At 33.4% G+C, this 13,473-nt stretch overlaps 1 protein-coding gene across 12 annotated transcripts in view; it reads left to right on the top strand.

Annotated features, from left to right (window-relative positions):
• The window catches only part of Lcor (ligand dependent nuclear receptor corepressor), a 136,357-nt gene that overhangs the window by 98,229 nt on the left and 24,655 nt on the right, over nt 1-13,473 (top strand). For 2 of the 12 annotated variants that reach the window (XR_010046310.1, XM_063245127.1), the window contains exon 9: nt 642-6,615. The exons of the other annotated variants lie outside the window; for them this stretch is intronic. The gene's annotated coding sequence lies outside the window, so the exon portion shown is untranslated. Of the gene's footprint in view, nt 1-641; nt 6,616-13,473 lie in introns of those variants that run through there. 12 annotated transcript variants of the gene reach the window in all.

Below are 13,473 nucleotides of genomic sequence, written 5' to 3'. Positions count from 1 at the left end.
TGCTGTTATTAAAATACAAGCACTCCTTGATATAACCTGGGTGTGGGTTTCTCTTTCGATTTTATTATTAACACTAGTTTTTTAAATTAAAACTAAACCTGTTTTCTCTTGACTTTCTAGTCTCAACAGAAAAAAAAAAAACAGTTTGGATTATTAAGAAGCAGTATATAACTCTGCAATATTTTCTAGCCTAGCTGGAAGTTGCAATCAAAATACATTATAAAATATATGGTTTTCATCTGCAGTTGAAGAAAGTTGTAGAAAGTTTGCTGTAAGCAAAGGGTTACGCTTATGAAGGAATACCTCCTTTGTTCTATACTCAGTTTGTCAGCACACAATTAATTGCAGCCTTGGTTCCTTTTTGCACAGTGTTTGGGGTATTTTTAGCCCAGATTACTGCATAAGGTCCTTTGAGAAAATTAATTTGTGCTTGTTTTTATCCCCTCTCAGACATCAGTAAGGCCCATTTTAAAATCTGGCCCTAAAAGCTTAAATTTTGTAAAGTTTTACTGTTCAGAGAGGTTTAATCCTACATGGTAGTCTATATAGTGACGTATGAGTTGAGTTATGTAAATTTTGTCATTGTAGTGTACATGGAGTGATCATTTTACTAACATAAATATTTTCTATGTGTGTTTCAGTGGATGACAATCGAGCAGCAGAAGAATGGTGTGCCTACCCTTTAATGCTGCAGTTTAAATAAGAGAACTTGTATTGTGTCATTTCAGATTGTAGGCTAAGAGTTGTAAATAGTGAAAATTTGAGTACTTCTATTATTTGTTTTGGTTAGAAAGTAAATTTTTAAAAACAAACCAAACTCTAAACTTTCTCAGATTAAAAGTCCTGAGACCTGAAGATTGTAATACTCATGTCTGTGAAGCTTTTAAACATTACACTTGAGATCAGTCATGACTTGATATTCAGGTAAATTTTCTTTTCTGAGAAGCTTTGAATAAGCATATTTTCTCCAAAGTCTTTCTCTTTTTGTTTGTTTGTGGGGTTTTTTTTTTGTTTTGTTTTGTTTTGTTTTGAGTGTAGATTATTTTAAGGCACTAATTGCATTACATTGGTAACTGCAATATAAAATAGCCATTATTGTTTTGTGAAGCATGGTTGAAATTAGATAGTGGTCCCTTTTAAATTTCATGAGCCTCTCAAAAACCCCTTAAAAAAAAAAACAAAAAAGCTGCTGAATATTTGAAAAGATATATATTTTACCTTATTGTAGGTTTTGTAAAGTTAGTTTGTAATATTCAGGTGCACTTTTAATGTTAAATTTTATGTTCAGACTTCCATTATACCGTGTATTTCTTGGATGTGGCCCATCACATGGCTGGCTGTCAGTCTTTGTGCTGCAGTGATTCCTTGATATTTGATTTATTTTTTAATTTGCCACTAATGCTATATTGGCACTTTCAGTGTAGATAATTAATTTGGGGACATCCTCATAAATGTGTAATAGAGATTGGTCTCTTCGCATGCTTAATTTCTGCCAATCAGAGTTTTGCATGACCCAAACAACAGTTGACCATTTTTATGATATCAGAAAGTGTAGTTCATGACTGTCCTTTGTCATAACAGCCTTTTTTCCTCCCATATTCTCATAGATAGATGATGAGATTGCTCAAATTGCATAACATTATTTACAATGATAATAAGGTATTTAAAATAAATTTTTGCATTTTTAATGAGAGAACATTGATGTTTTTAGAGTAGCTAACCTATGGTGGCACTATTAAATCAAAAACTAATTCTGTGGATGGATATCTAGTTGCTATTTTTCTCATTTCTGAGACAGGATAGTTGTCAAGGGTGACAGAAATGTAGTTAACTTTGCTCAGTAGGCTTACAAGTGACTCTGAATTATATTTGTGATGGAACTATATATACTTTTTTTTTTCTGCTCCCCAAATATCATGAAGGACAAGTTCTCTCTTTCAGGAAAAGTAATTTATATTTGTGTATAATACTTTAAATATTGTTTGTGTTATTCTGGAGTTTAGATGTTGCTTGATAAACCTTTGCAGCGGATCATGAATATGAGTAAGGCTTTGTGTGATATAGTAGGGTCCTTACGTGAAGTTAATTATGTTCAGTTCTGGTGAGCAAGCTCAACCAAGTGTGGTGTGTATTAGATTTATTTGGTACATTTTTCCTTTGCAATATTGAAGTGCTTTAGAATTCTGGTTATTTTATATAAATCATTACCTCAACCAATTGGCATTTCAATTCCCCTGTGTTTTACCTAGCTATAATATGACCTATATGGAATCAGATAGTTAAACAACAAAAGGCACAATGAGATGTTTAGTTCCCAGTTTTCGGGAGAGAACTCTAAATTAGACTAAACATGACTACCTGTGAAGGCCCATACCATAACTACCTTCTGTCATAAGGCACTAGTACATAGCAACCTCTAAGCTGCTAGTGATACATACTTTCCCCTACCCTAAGTAAGCACATGGTGCCAGGCCTGGTTCTAAGCCTTTGTGATTCTCTTATATTTCACTGACCCATAACAGTGAAGCTGGAATTTAGTTATCTTCATAAAATACACAAGTGAGTCAAATAGGTATCAAAACCTGAAATTTGACTCACTGTAAGCTAAATGACAGATTAGTATCATTTAATAACTATTACCTTTGTAGATTTCATTTTGAAACCACATCTTTTAGACTTTCTGATTCTTTAACCAAATGTAAGAGGTTGTTTTCATATGAACTACTTTATTATATAATCAGGTTGCTGTTACTGGTGATAGAATATGGCAATAGATTGAATTGCCCTACTAAATGTTTTATAGAAGATACTGAAAGCTATAGGTTAGACTTTGACCTTCATGAAGATATCAAAGATTATTTTCATTGTTACCTTCCCACTAGAATTAGGTGTTTATTAATACTATAGTCAGGCCAGTATTATTAAAAACTTGATGGCTTTAGCCAGACAGTTCATTTAGAAGATTGTTAAATTACATAGAGATTTTTTTAAAAATCCAGTTGCTTTCAAAATGTACTGAAAAGGAAAAAAGTATAACTGTGGTACAGGAATGCAGACCTCCATATACTTTATTTTTCGATTATTTTGGATTAATTATGTCCTTGAGACTTAAATAGGATTTGTGCACATGCTGACTGGAAGAAAAATACAGTAATTATTTGCATATATCTTATCCCATATAGTCTTGTTGTTCCCTTTTAAAGAAGCAAACAATAGCCCTATTCTGTAATACTAGTTGTGTTGAAGCAGTTAGGGGAGAAGGGTAGGAAGTAGGATGGATGGGCAAGTATGTAGACCTTAGAGAAAAAGGTAAAAATCCTGGCCTATTACAGTAAGAATCACAGGACAGATGTGGTAAACTTGGGTCATCTTCATTTGATAGAAAAACCTTATATCACTTGAAAACAAGGCTATTTAATACTGATTTAGCAAACAGTAAACAATGAGCTAATTCTGCAACTATTTGAGGGGTAATTTTAAGATTTTTTAATTCATTTTGAGCTGTATCCATAAAAGCTGAAAAAGCAAGCACTTTTAGTTAAATTATAGATTTATTGGATGTAGGAAATATTTTAATCATTTAATCTTTATTGTTTGAATGTGGAAATGAACTCTTTACTCCATCTTGAACTGTCAATGAACAGATTCAAGATGATCTTTTCAACACTGGAAATGACCCTACACACATACCAAAAAAAAAAAAAAAAAAAATTTAAAGCAGTAAGACATAAAGATCCATACCTCTTAAACTTTTTTAGATTTGTCTTCAGAAGAAAATTTTATGAAACTGTAACCAGTATTAGTGCAGTATTGGGCTCCTTGTTCTGCATAATTGCACCCTTTCTCAGGTATGTCCTGAAAACATAAATTTTGAAATGATCTCTTTGGAGATTAGATTCTCAGTGGATAGTGTGTAAGGGGACTGGGGGTGGGGGTAGCCAGGGGTAGTTGGACACAGGACACTGACACAGTAGAGCAGGGATTTTTAACAGTCAATAGCCAAATAGAATTTCAACCTAGAATATTTTTACCCCCTCAGAGGAAACAAATCCTATTATTTGGTAAGTACCTGGTGCTACATTCCTAAAAGTTTCATCCAGGTGACCCTTTTCTGCTTGGTGGAAGGGTATATAAACTTTACTGTCACTAGGAAAGCACTTGTCCAAAATGTTTTAAGAACTTTAGAAAAGGGATAATTCAGCACTTTTTCTGTTACAACACTAAAGTCTTAATTTATCTTCAGAGTCTTAGGTACTGTAAGTTTTAGGATGATTGTTTAAAAATATGAAACATACTACATAATATGGGGTCAGATCACATTTATATAAATCTTATTTTAACAAAAGACAGTAACATTTTATACCTTTCTAGCAATTCTAAGTGATTGCCTCATTTTCCCCATTTCATTAAGCATTTTGGGCTTAAGAATTTGGAATTTGAGAAAGATAAGGGGAAAATTCCCTAGAATGGAAAATTACACCAGATCATTGTAGGAAAATAAGTCACTAGGAAAATGGGTAGGGATTCTCTCCCCTTTAAGTCTTCAGGGAATGAGCAGTATTTAGAATCTTTGGCTGAAATTCAAGCCTTTTTACTGTGTAAATTTTTCATACTAATTCACTGACACGCTTTTTACATCAGAGGACTGAAATCAATCTTAATGTTTTTAAGTTGTGGAAGGGTATATTTCTAAAATGAAGGGGGGATAATTAACTAGGTTAGTATTACCAGCATTAGTAAGTTTAAGGAATTTTAGTATGTAATAGCAAAGTGTTTGATTAAAAGTCTAATCCTATATTACTAGTTGAAATTAGTTACATTCTGATCTAGGAAAACTTAATAGTCATTGGATATTGATATGCTGTGCTGTCAGAAAATCAGACTTAAGATAGAAACCTTTATCTGACTCCCACATGTTGCTTGTTCTAATGGGATGTGTACTTCTATAGCAGCTGTTGCTGCTTTGAAAAAATGCATAAACTATATCTTTGGAGCGTTTGCGTATAATTCTTTTATAGCCTCCACTTTAAACTGTCAGACATTGGTATTTTATCAGTCCACACTGTTAAATAAAACGAATATTCTTAGAAATTCAACTTGTACAACACTGTTTAAAAACCCTCAGGGACAGTTTACACACTCTTCTCACTCAATTCAGGTACTTTGATGCTATTCTTAAACTTAACAGTGATTTGTATTTTTCTGTTTTGCTTTTCTTTTGACGTGCTGGGTAGCACATCTTTGATGAATGTCAACTTAAAAACTCAGTTCAGGTATCCAGGTATAACTCAGCCAAACAGATTTTAAAGCTGCATATAACTCTCCAGCACACGGTGCCTCACGCTCTTATAGTGGCATTCTATGTATTCAGTTATTACTACTGAACAGATAATGTGGGGGTTCCTGTTAACAGTGTATTTTTTTAATGTGTGTGAATGTGTAGCCCATGCACACGTACACACATGATTAAACTATATTTTTAAATGCCACTAATAGCCAGCACAATTAAAAGACATTCCTAACTGCTTCTGTAAACTGTAACAGATGCAGTTACTCCTTGATGTGGCTCTTGCTTTTTCACCATAACTACTACTAAATTCAAGCACTGGTCCTTGGGTGTCTGACCTCTACATTCTAGTTTATGCAATGTCTTCAGAAAATTCTGTGCACTGGCCACTGTGATGGAACCATTGGGCCAGGAGTGCTTTGAGTTTATCAGTAGTGATTCTGCCAAAGTTGGTGTTTTAATTATAAGTATGTAAAATGTCAAAAAATAAGCAGAGGACTGCGTATCAACAGACAATTTTGTCGGTGTATTTTACAGCCTTGAAGACCTTATGACAAGTCTTTCTGATGGAGAGTTCTAATTCTAGTGTTTTAGTCCATTACACCTCTGATAGTAAGACTTGTCGCTTTAAAAATTCTTTTCTGTAGTATTGTCTGAGGTTAACAAAGTAAGTCATTCCTCTGCTTGGATATTTGATATCTTACATTTAAAAGGAATCTTCTCCATTTGTAAACCCCATAGCCTTTGAAGATAAGGAAAACAACATCTTTCAGATTTCTAGAAATTCAAGTGTCACGCATCAAAACAGGAACCCCCTAACTCTTATGGACCTCATTTCAATATACTGTTTACAGTTTGACGGAATTGTATAATTTAGTATTTCTCTTGTACTGTAGTTTATATTTATTTGCAGATTTTTTGTACTGTGTGATTTTAAACTTTTTGTTTCTTGCTATGATCAATGTTTATGTAGTAGAGCACTTATGATCACAAATTAAGTTTTTTGATTTGATTGCACTACGTTAAATTTTTTAAATGCAGTTCTGATTTTTGACTGGACTAAAATAACCTGTGTCTTAATGTATGTGATGAGTACTTAAAGTTTTAATCCATGTGGTCCCCCCTTTTTTTCTTTTTTTGCATTGTATGTCAAAAGCACTAGTTCTTTCATGCATGTGCAAATCTAATGGTTCCATTGTATTATTTGACCATGACGTTTTGGAGAAACATTCCCAGCTGTAATGTTGTGTATGGTAGTTCTCACTGGATGCTAGACTTTCAAAACCACTATTCTTCTAATAAATTTTGTTGTGAAAACTGTTTTAAAAGCTTGGTTTCTACTTCTTAATACTTAATGCTTTTTTAAAAGATTTATTAAAGGGGTAAAAAAATGTACAGCAGATTGTATGTAATCAATTGATAAGTTTTATAATTTTTTAATAATAAATTCTTTCCAGTGAAAGCTCAGGCTACTAAAAGTTGCTGCTATAGGACTGTAGTTCATTATTCAGGTGCAATACTGCTTTGGAACCTAGTGTCTTTATTAATTTGGTAAGCCCTTGGACTACCTGTATCTTGTGGCTAGGCTTACTTTTTCATAGTTTTCATATGATAGAACTTTCTGCTGAAATTGATGGCCAGAAAAAAAATAACTACCAATTCTGGTTTGCACTGTTTTTGGGGGGGAGGGCATAAGTACAAAAGTAACATTGTCAACTTTTGATTCTTGGAAAGATGTTTATATGGCAGTATTTGGAAACTAGGTATGAAGAAGCTGTGTATTACAAGTGATTCTTGTAAATTGGTTGGAAATTGAATTATAGTTCCTGAAGATTGGGAAATGACCAGATTATGTCAGAAAAAGCTGGTCTTTCATGCTCGTGATACAATTATGTGTAAGCAGATACGTAAGATGAAATACTGTGGTTAGTTGTTTTAGCTTGTCTTGTAGTTAATAGTCTCAGACTAGCTGTCTAGATGTTTTAGCCTTTGGTCTTAATGTTTGTAAAATCAGAATTTTTCTTGGTATGCTAGGTGTGTTCATTAACTTCATTTGTGCCTTTCATTCTGTTACACCATGTATTTATAGAATATTTCAAAGCAGTAGTTTGATTTTTGTCATTTCTTGTCATTCTAACCTGGTGTCCATATCAGTAGAGTATTGAATTTGTTTTTAGTAATTCTATCTTAAAGTTGTATTTTTTCTTTTAATTATGACTCTATTTAAAGAAAGAATATTTTAAAAACCAGAGCTTTTCTTAGCGGATTTTGCTGTGTTGGAATTACTTCAGGGGCCCTGTGTCTTAACAGATGTGAGATTTAGGAGAATTCTGTAACAACCAGAGTTGCATAAGAGAAGTGAAATGGAAAAAAATAATAAAAAGTAACTAGAAACAGAGTAGTTTATGCCACATCTTGAGTTGTAGATTATTTTTCCTAAGGACTGAATTTTTCCTATCAAACATTTGTATTCAAATGTACAAGCATGGTTAGATCAGATGATATTAGATTTGTAGTTAAATGAGTAGTCAAGTTAATTTACAGTGAGTTATTTTTTATAGTCAGTGTCTATCATTGTTTGCTTTCAGAAAATACGCATTTTAACACAGAATTTTATTCATATTTACCTTACAAGTTGTTGAACTTCCTGTTTGGAGAATGTAGTTATATTAGTGTGAGTATCAAGCTGTGTTTATAACTGAAGTAGACAGTTATTTTTAGAAGTTAGTGGGAAATTTTTTTCTTCAAAATAAAACATTGGTTTTTTTTAAAGGTTTAATGAGTATTTAACATTTTAAGCCATGGGTTGGTTAGAATTCACCTAAAATCTAGAAAGTAAGCAAACCATCAAAACTTACTTGGGGCCAGGAATGTAGCAGTAACATATTTACATAATATGTGCAAGACCCAGGATTTGATCCCCAGCAGGTTGTGGGGGACATAGTTACTAAATTTTACATTCGCAGATTTTATGGGTAGGTGAATATACTTGGTAAGCAGCTTGAAAATATGAATTATCCTCATCTTTCAATTTGTTACACTAGAAACATCACTTGGTAATTTTGTCTATAAAGATTCTAATTCTTGAATCTATTAAAAATTAATTTTTAATTAAATGAGAAACAAATGGAAACATTGGGAAAGGTAGTGGCAATTCTTGAATAATAAGGTAACCCAGGTTATACCTTTGCATTGCATATTTTCTAAATTGAAAAAAAAATAGATCCTGATGTCATTTTAAGTGTCTTTAAAACTAGTTATGTTTTTATTATGCATTGAGTATAAACATGGTAATACTTTTGCAAAATGAGCTTGAGCAGGCAATTTAAAATCTAGCTTCTGTTCATAGTTTCTCTTTCTCTTAAATGCAGGTTTGTTCTATCTTGAGTGTTAGATTGCCAAGGAGCCATGAGTCTGAATTAGAATTAGCCTTTTAAGAATACACATACGTATGTCCTACACTGGAACCACTGAATGTTTTATGAAAAGTGAAACTTAAATATGTTATATGTTTTCTGAGTATTCAACAGGGAAGTTTGGGATTTTTTTTGGAAATTGTAATTGTAAAAAACAAAATTCACTGTCTTTATTTTTAAGTATATGATTCTATAGTGTAAGGAGGGTCACATGGTTGTAACCTCAGGAGGTTTTTATTAACCAGTTTACTAACAGGACTCATGGCTTGGTTCCTTTCTACTCATTCTTGAGATGAAACACAAATGGAGCTTGGGGAGCTTAAAGGACTTGTCCTTCACGAGTTGCCCTCATACTCGTGTTTATGAACCTTTATACTTAACCTCCATATCACTCTGGCATTCTTAACTCAGCCTAGAATTAGAATGAGGGATTTTACCTACAGAATCAAAACCAGTTTGACTCAGATGAAAATAACCATTTTTTAAGATGAAAATTAAATATATATTAAACTCTAGCAGTAAAGAAATTACATTTGAAACATGTTAAAGAAAAATCATTAATTGATGACTTAATGCCTTCATAAAAGAAATTGATCTTGAAGCATAAAATAGAGACCTCAAGTTTGAGAGGAGTTTTATGAGCCTGGCTTGAAATCATGGCTTTGAACTCCCTTACTGTATGAATAAGTTGCTTAGTATTTCTGAGCCTGTCTTATGTGTAAAAAGCACCTATACCACTAGCTCATAACTTTGCTGTAAGGCTTAAATGAGATCATGTATGTAAAATACCTAGCACTAGTTCAGGGTTTTTGCAAGTATCCATAATTGAAAGCTCCTGGCAGGTTTTATAATTTAGTGCAAGAGGTTAGGAAAGTGAAACAATCAGACTATTGGTTAGAACTTTGAAAGTAAGATGGATGTGTTTATATTACACTGAAGCTCAAGGGGAATTAATATTGTTTTAGCTCTTTAGTCAAAGATGTAAAAATGTTGGAACAAAGATTGAAACCTGGAATGGTATCTCATTTTGTAATGATCTTTTGGGAAAATGTTAACTATTAATCTTGTATCTTTTCAAAGACTAAAATGGAGCCAGACGTGGTAGTACACACCTATAATCCTAACACTCAAGAGGCTGAGGCAGGAACATAACTGCTAGGTGGTACTTTGTATGATTCTTACTCTGGCAAATTCAAAACCACCCCAGACTTCATAATATATTCAAGTGCAGCCTAAATTACAGTGAAACCCTGTCTCAATCAGTTATTCAGGCAATAAAATGGAACGGAAGTTGTTCACAAGCAGAAGATACACATAAGATTACAAAATTTTAAAGTTACATAAAATTTTACCTGTCTACATTTCTATTGCATGCAGAAATTTTTGTGTATTTTTTTCCAAGGTTAAAATTTTACATACTTTGAATACTGTAGATTTTTTTAAAAAGAATGAGGCGTAGTTTGGCAAGAGCTATGTGTGTTAATGTAGAGATGGGCATTTAATTATCAAAACTTCAGTTTGCCAGTGGAAGAACTTTGGAATTCTGCCTGTTTAATATGATTTCATTTACATTCTTAACCAGGAGGAAATTATGTACATTTGAAAACAACAGATCAGATTGTAACTAACACAGTTTAGAAATGTTCCTTCCAAGATCTAATAAATTGACTTAAGGTGGTTGGTTGCTTTTGATTGATTTAGGTTTTTTGAGATAAGCTCTCACTATGTATTTTAGGCTGCCTTGAATTCAAATTATCCTTCTGCCTCAGCCTTTCAAGTGCTGGGATTACAGGTATGCGCCACTATACCCAGTGTCTTAAGGTATTTTTTTACTAGAAATGCCTGGCAGTATAATTTTGGCAAGATCTTTTTAATGAGTTTTAACCAGCGTTGTCTTTAAAAAGAAGTGTGTAGCATATAGTAGGAATTACTTTACTTATTGGAAACTTGTATGGCATTATACACATACACATGCTAAGTAAGGTATATGTACTAGGTCACTTTACACAGTGTGTGTCATTCTGGGCTGCATGTCTGTAGTAGCTTTATTATGCACATGATACCTTCCATCCGAATGTTTCTGATGTTTGGAAGGCATGTGAGGAACCACATGTATCCTTGCTTAGCACTTTACATGCTGTCTGATCTTCAAACTTTCCTTGTTTTTTCTTCCTTTCATAAATTGAAACAAAAATTGCACATATTTATGGGGTACCATGTGATATATATGTACACTGCATAATTTTCAAATTAGAGTAAGCATATCTTTCTCTTCAGACATTGGTCATTTCTTCGATGAAAACATTGAAAATCCAGCTGGGCAAGTTGGCTCACACCTGTAATCAGAGGCTTAGGCAGGAGGATCACTGAATTCAAGGCCATCTTGGGCTATCTAGTGAGCTCAAGGCCATGTTGAACTATATATAGCAAGGTTGTCTTTTTAAAAAAATCAAAAATCCTTTCTAGTCATCCTATTGTATAATAGAGGACCAGAATTTATTCTGTAACTGAAGTTCCCCTTTTCTCTCTACCCTTGAGCACTTTTTCACTAAAAGCTTCTTTTCCCTTCAGATTGTAGGTCATAGACGTTTCCTCTGCCCTTTTCAGTTTCCTTGAGAAGTGCATTAGGAAGGTAATTTTTATTACATGGTAACTTTGTTTATTCATTACTTAATGCCTATAGTGACCTGATAGCCAAATTATAAAACTGAAGCTACTAGGCTGAGGATATAGCTCAGTGGCACAGTGCCTGCCTGGTAAGTGCTAGGTCCTGCATTTAATGGAATGAAATAAAATAAAACTCAGTATGCAGCATAAGCACTATTTAATAAAGACAGAAACTAGGAGAATAAAATAGGAACTGTGTCATGGAGTCCCTACAGAAAAGTTAGTAAAGAAGATGGAGTGTAAGCAATGCATTTTATTCAGAACATTGACAAGATCAGATTTGGATGTTAGAATGATGGCTGTTTAGAATAATGTGAAACAGCTCTAAAATGAGAAGCTAGTGGTAAAGAAGCTTTCAATACAGTATTTTCTAAGGAGCACAACTCACATAGTTATTCTGGATAGTGTATTTGGAGAAAAGGGAAGTAATAGAACTAGTGATAATGATTGAGGTGAATAAAACTAACTGAGCCTAAGGCTGGGTGTGATACTGATGACATATGTAATCCCAACACTTGGGGGAGGCTGTGAGTTTAAAGCTACCCTGGGCTACAAAGTGAGTTAATCCCAGGCAGAATTTGTATAGTGAAATTCCGTCTCAAAAAGACAAGGAAAAAAAAAAAGAAACTTTAAGGTAGAACATCCAATATCAAATATCTAAATGATGGACTTACTACTAATCTTACGTCTTTATGTGCATGGATGTATACCGTGTTACATTTTTGTCTTCCAGTACTTGTGAGTAAAAAATGTGAATATTATAAAGTTGAGTCTACTTATTTCACTGCATCCATCTACATCAGCAGTATCCTGAATGTTTCCAGAGAGGGGTGGAATCGGGATGGTTTTAAAGGACTAATTCCTGGAGCAACCCAGAGAGAATAGTAGATATGAAAAATACAGTGATGCACACCTTGTAGTCCCAGCTATTTAGAGGTTGGCTCAGGAGGATCCCTTGAGCCCAAGGGTTCAAAGCCAATCTGGGCAACACAGCAAGACATCATCTCTGAAAAACTGAAGTACTTTGCTAACCTTTTCTTTACATTTTAATCTTGTTTTACCTCATCTAACATTCATGACTTGAAAAGTTGAGCAAAAACTATAAATCTTAGGTAAGGTATTCTCAGAGTACTTTTTTAATGTTTTACATTTTGCAAAGTGTCTGAATCCTTTGAATAAATACAATTATTTAGGAATTCTGTCATGTGAGTTTTAAGCAGTTTAGTATGTGACAAGCTGTAAGTTTTAGAACATCACAAACTGGGTATATATTTTTGTAATTTTTTAGCATATATTTGTTTTTAGGGCCATAGGTTTTTATGGTCTTAAAACAAGGTTTTAGGGATGGAGACAAAGAATCTCAAGAGAACATGAAAAAAATTAGAATATGAGAAATTCCATAAAAGTCGTGAAAAATTCAGGACATCAGCTGTCTGCTTGATTAGATATATAGCGTGCTATTCTTACTCTTTTTCATGCAAAAAGAAACAATATATCAAAAGCATATCAGTTTATTGCTTGAAAGGAAAAATGTGTGGTGCTGAGCTCTGTCATAGTTACTGTTTAATGTCCTTTTTGTTTGACATTAAACAAATGTTTGTTACTGTTTTTATAAGTTCCTTTATATGTTTGGCTTTAAATTTTTTTGCACATACACTGCCTTGCAAGGTAATGGTGTGGATTTTTATTTATTATTCCAAAAGTAGTTGCATACCCATGTAATAGAAATCTTGCTTGGTTGTTGACTTGGTCACACTCCAAACTGTGTGCAGTAAAGCAGTACCTTCTCCAGTGCTTGGTCTCTGCTGGGCCTTTCAACAAATTTACATTCTTTAACACACCTTTAAAGGACTGTCATGATATGATGCATTATTTTTCTTTCACTTGTGGAATTAGCCCTTCTGTCTGTATTCTGTTTAAGCAGTGGTATTTTTCTAATCTCATCATTATTGGTCATTTAAACGAGAATTAAAGAACATTTTCTCCCAAAGAGCAGCATAGATTTAATTCCCACCTGAGAAATACTAAAAAATGAAGAAATAGTCCAGCCTCAGTGGCTTGTCATGAGCTTGTGTAGTATTGACCTTGTAAAATGTATAGCCT

This window comes from Cavia porcellus, unplaced genomic scaffold (assembly GCF_034190915.1).
Source record: "Cavia porcellus strain 051 isolate PalLab524CR breed Dunkin Hartley unplaced genomic scaffold, mCavPor4.1 scaffold_2, whole genome shotgun sequence".
NCBI lineage: Eukaryota > Metazoa > Chordata > Mammalia > Rodentia > Caviidae > Cavia > Cavia porcellus.
Note: the sequence above shows the minus strand (reverse complement) of the source record. Positions and strands in the feature narration are given on the sequence as shown.